Source organism: Gopherus flavomarginatus, chromosome 18 (genome assembly GCF_025201925.1).
Source record: "Gopherus flavomarginatus isolate rGopFla2 chromosome 18, rGopFla2.mat.asm, whole genome shotgun sequence".
Taxonomy (NCBI): Eukaryota; Metazoa; Chordata; order Testudines; family Testudinidae; genus Gopherus; species Gopherus flavomarginatus.
The window spans coordinates 20,685,444-20,691,390 of record NC_066634.1 but is presented as its reverse complement, the minus strand read 5'-3'; positions in this window follow the sequence as shown (position 1 = coordinate 20,691,390).

Sequence of the window (5,947 nt, the reverse complement as noted above, 5' to 3'; positions counted from 1 at the left end):
GTGGGAAAATCCTGATGCCAAGCTGCATCGGAGACGCTAATGGAGACGCTAATGGTGAAACTGGGGCACTAGTGAAATGGTGGGTGCTGGGGTGACACCCCCTGCGTAGGGTGGTGAGCCGCATTTGGGGTGCGAGCCAGGAGGTTGTGACGCTGATGTGATCGTGTCTGAACAGACGAGCTCTTTGGGTCTGTTCATGGTGATGCTGTGGGCATTAGTGAGCTTGTGCCAACACCCTGGCGGCTGGTACCGAGCCATGGCTGGGGCACGAGCACTGTAATCATGCCCCACTAGTGTCACGAGCATTGTAATCATGCCCCGCTAGTGTTCATCGCCTTGCAGATTTTGCGGCCTGCTGGGATCTGAGCCCCACCAGGCTAATGGCAGCTTCTGGGTTAGGACAGGCCTCTGTCTTTCCCTGCACATGGATCATGCCCCAGGGCTTTGGCATGATGGATTAAGGGTGCAGAAATCTCAGGGTGGTGGCACCCCCATCCTCTCTCTTTGGGAGCCTATGCCTGGGTGCATGGATTCTGGCTGCCCCCCCTCCCCCCCGCACATGCTCCCACCGCTGCAGCCCCTGGTGAACGTGGCAGGTAGGACGGCACTGTGGTCCCAGGGGCAGGAGATACAGGGCCTTTCCCCTCTAGCTCCCAATTTCCCGCCCGGCCCAGATGGGTAACGCTGCCTCGTCTGCAATCAGTCTGTTGGGTCTCAGCTCACACTGGAAGACACCATGAGCCCGGGAGCTACTCACCATCCCCCTCCGCGACGGGTCCCTCAGCTGGGGCTGAGACTGACGCAGGGCAGCATTTGGGGTGCAGGCGTGGGTTCCCCCTGCCTGGGGTTGTGCCCATTTTGAGGCTAGACCAGGAAGGACCCCTCTCCAAGGGTCCCCATCTCAGCAGCGATAAAATTCCCATCACTAGATGTGTGGGTTTCATCTCTGCCAGGGAGGGGGTGGGAGCCCAGGGCCGGTTACTAAGGAGATCCAGCCTGTTCTGTTACATCGCTCCCCTGAAAGAGATGCCCGTGCCTGCTACACAGATAATTAACTTGCCAACAGGAACACAGCTTGTGTTACACCCCTGCTACCCGGCCCTGCTAGCGGGGGAACGGCTGGGCCAGCACTTCCGTGGAGCGACGTTCACCCCGTCGCATGCTTTTTAAAGGAACGTATTTATTATTCTGATTTTGTAACGTAACTCCCCTGGAGTCCGCTCTGTACATACGTACCTCCCTGGAGTCTGTGGCAAAGCCCCGTGCCAGTCTTGTATTTCTATGTATAATTTCCCCCTCCTCTTCACCCCGTTTTTGTAAATAAAAATCAATGTTATTTGTGGAAGAGCTGCTTTACTGGTGGGGGGTGGGGGACAGGGATTGAAGCACCCACAAAGTTAAGGGGGCAGGTTGCTGAGCAGTATTGTTATTATGGTAACATACAGAAAGTCCCAATTGAGATCGGGGCCCCGTTGGGCCGGCCGCTGCCCAGACACACAGTGACCGAGACTGGGGCCCTGTCGGGCTGGGCGCTGCCCAGACGCACAGCCACTGAGATCGGCAACCCATGGGGCCAGGCGCTGCCCAGACGCACAGTGACGGAGATCGGGGCCCCTTTGGGCCAGGCGCTGCCCAGAAGCACAGCGACTGAGATTGGGGCCCTGTCGGGCCGGGTGCTGCCCAGACACACAGCGACCGAGATCGGCATCCCATGGGGCCGGGCACTGCCCAGACGCACAGCGACCGAGATCTGGACCCCGTTGTGCCGGGCGTTGCCCAGACACATGGCGACCGAGATCAGCGTCCCATGGGGCCAGGCACTACACACACTAACTGAGATCCAGACCCCCCCATTGCATGCAATGCATGTCTGTGAGTATGCAAACAAGTGGCTTTTGGTGTGGCACGGGTGTGTGGTGCTAGATACCCTGGCGTGTCTGGGGAAAGCCGGCCCCAAACCTCAGGCTGGGTCGGCCATAGCATCCACACACACATGCCCTGTGACTGGCTAGGGCTAGTGGATCAGACCTTGGCATTTTATCCACCTTCCCATGCCTGGCATGGGTCAGTCCCCCCATGGCGGCGTCATCCCACCTTTGACACCAATAGTGAATTTGGAGGGAGATTCCAGCCTGCAGTCGTGTCCATGGGCTGTTTTAAGCTCCAGGCAGTCACTGTTAAAAACGCTCAGCCCAGAGACCCTTATGAAAACCAGATGCGTGAAGCAGCCAGGAAAACGTTCCTGCCTTCCAAATTCTTTCCCTCGGCCCCAGGAACGCCGGCGCTTGGCCCCCCTCCCCTCCCCCCGGCCCTTGCTCAGCTGAATTATTACGAGCTGTGGACAACACACACATTCTCCTCCTCGAGCCGTGCTTGGAAGCCAAAGTGTGGAGCCAGTTCTGCTCCCTGCCCCCCACCACCCCGGCTGTGCAAATAGTCTCTGCTCCCCGCAGCTTAGGCTGCTGTCTCCCTCATCCAAAATCTAAGCTTCCATACTCTCTGCACCCCTACTACGGCGTTGCACTGTCTCTCCTGCTCCTGCACCCCCACACCTGTGGTGGTGTGCTCTCTGCACCTCCAAATCTGGCCTGCTAAGTCCCATGCCCCCTTGCACCTTCTAACTTAAGTGGCACTGCTCTGCACCCCTCTCCCTCGTGTCCCAAGCCTAAGCTGCAGTGCTCTGTACCCCCAAACATGAGCTGCTGAGCCCCTTTCCCCATGTACTGCTGAGCTGCTGTTTGCACCCCAAAACCTGAGCCACTGAGCCTTTCCCCCCTGCACCCCCAAACCTGAGCTGCTGAGTGCCTTGTGCATGATACAAATGAGGGGTTCACTTCCCCATGCCTCTCTCTGTGGGAGGGAATGGGACACCCCCACTTGAGGAGGTAGAAGGTTCTCCCTCCCACCATTCACACCGGTGTTGCAGGCTAGGATCTGCCTGCCCCCTCCCTGGGTGCTCCATTTCCTCACATGGGGGAGGGGGGAAAGCAGGGAGCATCTGGCTGCCTCCCGTTAGGGGAGCCTGGGGTAGAAATGGGGGGATTGATCCAGGGAAGGGGGAGGAATGGGACCACACCCTTTAATTTGTACCATCTGCAAATCACACTGAAACCTGAGCAGAGCGGGTGGAGGGAGGGGGACTGTTCTGGGAGGGGAGGGTTGGAGGTTGTGGGGTGGGGAATGGGCTGTTGCAGGGCAGGATGTGAATATGTTGGGCTACCCCAAGAGGCAGGGGGGTGGCGGTGGTGGTTGGCTCTGGTGGGGGTGGGTGGCTGGGCTGTGGGAAGGAGCTGGTGTGTAGGAGGGCTGGTGGTGGGCTGGGCTCTGCTGGGCAATGGCAGGGATGGAGGCTGGGCTGTGGTGGGTGCGCTGGGATCTGGTGAGGGGGCTGGGCTGTGGGAAGGGGCTGGTGTGTAGGAGGGCTGGGGATGTTGGGAGGCAGTGGGGGGGCTGGGATCTGGTGGGGGGCTGGGCTGTAGCAGAGGGGGATATGGGGAGGGGCCGGCTGCTCTGGCTGACTGAAGCCGCTGGGCCTGCGCTGCACTGGGGTCTAATGCCTGCCAGATGTTAGACAGTGGCCCCCTTTCATGGCCTGCCCAGAGCCAAACCCACCAGCCGCTGGGACTGTGTGCGCTTCACGCTGGGGCGGGGGGAGGTGCGACGGGCCTGTGGGACCCACGATCCCTTCCCCCAACACCCAGCACTGGGGGTCGGGGGGCTGTGCCAGATCTGTGTGTGCGGGCAGGTGGTGCCCCATTCCTTGGCACCAGATGCCTTGATCCCAAGGCTGGAAGAATCCATTGCAACTGGCTCATCTGACCCCCCTGCGTGGCACAGAACTGCATGAAATAATCCCCAGAGCAGATCCTTTTTGGAGTGGGAGTGGGTAGGAGGGGACCCAGGCCTCCTGCAGCCACACCAGATCTTTGTCCTGGCAGAGGCCCAGATGTGGGTGTGCAGGTCTCTGGGGGACTGTTGTGCCATTGCAAGGTTCTCCCAGAAGTGGGGGTGGGAGTCTTTGGGGGGCACATCAGGGCAGTGGGGCTGGACAGTACAGCTTGGAGCTGGCAAAGCACCACTTGCCTCCCAAGGGGCATTGGCACTAGGTGAGGCTGCAGTTGTGAGCTTCCTCCAGGCAGTGCCGGCTGGGGAGCGTGATGCTGCGAGCTTCCTCCGGGCAGTGTCAGCTGGGGAGCGTGATGCTGCGAGCTTCCTCCGGGCAGTGTCAGCTGGGGACTGTGGAGCTGCGAGCTTCCTTGCAGCAGTGCCCCAGCCACACCTGACGCAGACAGAACAGAGCGAAGCAGGGATTTCGGCGTGAATGCCGGTGTGGGGCTGGAGGCAAAGCAGAGGGAGAGCTGGTCTGGGCTTGCGAGGACGTTAGCACCCCTATAGACCTTGCTCCAGCAATTCCCCAGCATCGGGTGTGCTCAGCCCACTGACCCTCTCCCCACACGCCGGCTGCCGGCAGGAGCCAGGCCCAGCTGGGAAGCTGCTAAACTGTAGGGAACGTGAAGCCTGAGTCAGGCAGCACCTTCCCACGGAGCCGCTAAAAATACCTCGCAGGCGGTGGCAGGGACTGAGCGTTGCCAGACTCCCCCATTTCTCCTCCCCGCCCAAGCCCCAGATCGCTGCAGGGCGGGGACTGAGCGCTGCTCTGCCGGGAAAGGGGTTCCTCCGCCCCAGGAAGGGGCCCTGGCGTGTCCACACACACTTGCTTCGCTCCTACCCCTCCTGGCACATGGAGCGGATGGCAGGCAGCCGGCCTGAGTCCCAGCTCCTTACACCTGGGGGCAGGGGAAGGGCTAACTCTCTTTGTGTTCCTCGCTTTCAGGGCTCTGCTCAGTTCCCGGTCAGGGGTGCACCCCCCATGGCCTGGGGAACAGGGAATAGCCACAGTGCAGTGCGCTCTGGCCATGCCCTTGATCCACCCTCTATGCAGGGTTGGGGAGGGGGAGATCTCAAGGGGCTGTTTCCAGGGCAGAGGGGCCTGAGAATGGAGCTCAACCCCCCGCCCCTCACAAGGCGCCTACCCGTCCTGCCGTCTGGATCACCCACTGCCGAGAACGGGTTTCTCCTCTGCTCGCCGCAGTGCTGTGAACTTCTCCAGGGTAGTGCCGGCTGAAGCCTGCTGTGCGCCTGCCTTCAGGCACCATAGGGTTAATGACCTACCTTACTCACAGCCGGGTGCCTCCCCCTCAGACAGGGATGTCCCCCAGGCAATGAGCCAAGCTGGGCCCCCTGCCAGTCGTTCTATCCTGGCCCCTTATAGGGTGTCCAGTGGGCTGGGTTTGAGCACCTAAGGTTCTGCTAATAGAGGGGCAACAAGCCGGGATGGTGGCAGGAGGCAGGATGGGTCCCTGTGGGGGGTGATGAACTACCTCATGCCCCTGGCACCCTGGTGTGGGGGAATTGATCGGTTTGGCATCATGGGGCTAACTTTTCCGGGACGGAACAACTGGACAATATTACAGTGGGAAGGAGGCAATTAATTATGGTGGCATCATGGGGCCGATTAATGAGTCTGGGGCTGCAGGGGGTAATTAGATGGGAGCTGTGGACTATGAGCAGGAGAATGGCCCGGCCCAGGGGCCATGAGCCAGGCTGGGGAGATGGGAGAGAGGAACCCAATCTAAGGGGACAAAGGGGCTGGGCTGGGTTTGGGCCAAGGGGACTAGGGATTCTGGGATAGTGGGGCAGTTCTGCAGCAGAGGGGCCCTGCACACAGCCATCACCCAGCTGGGGACCCCAGTGCTGTGAGATTCCCCTCCGCAGTGCCTGGCCGCTACAGGGTGCTGGTGGGAGGGCTGAAGATGGTTCATAGATTTTTTTTGGGGGGAGGGGGTTGTTCTAGTACCACAGCCTGGGCAGAGGAGATGCAAGCAGACAGGATTTTCCCACAATGCACCGGTGCCCAGGCACAGGGCAGGCGTTAGTAGCCAAGGTG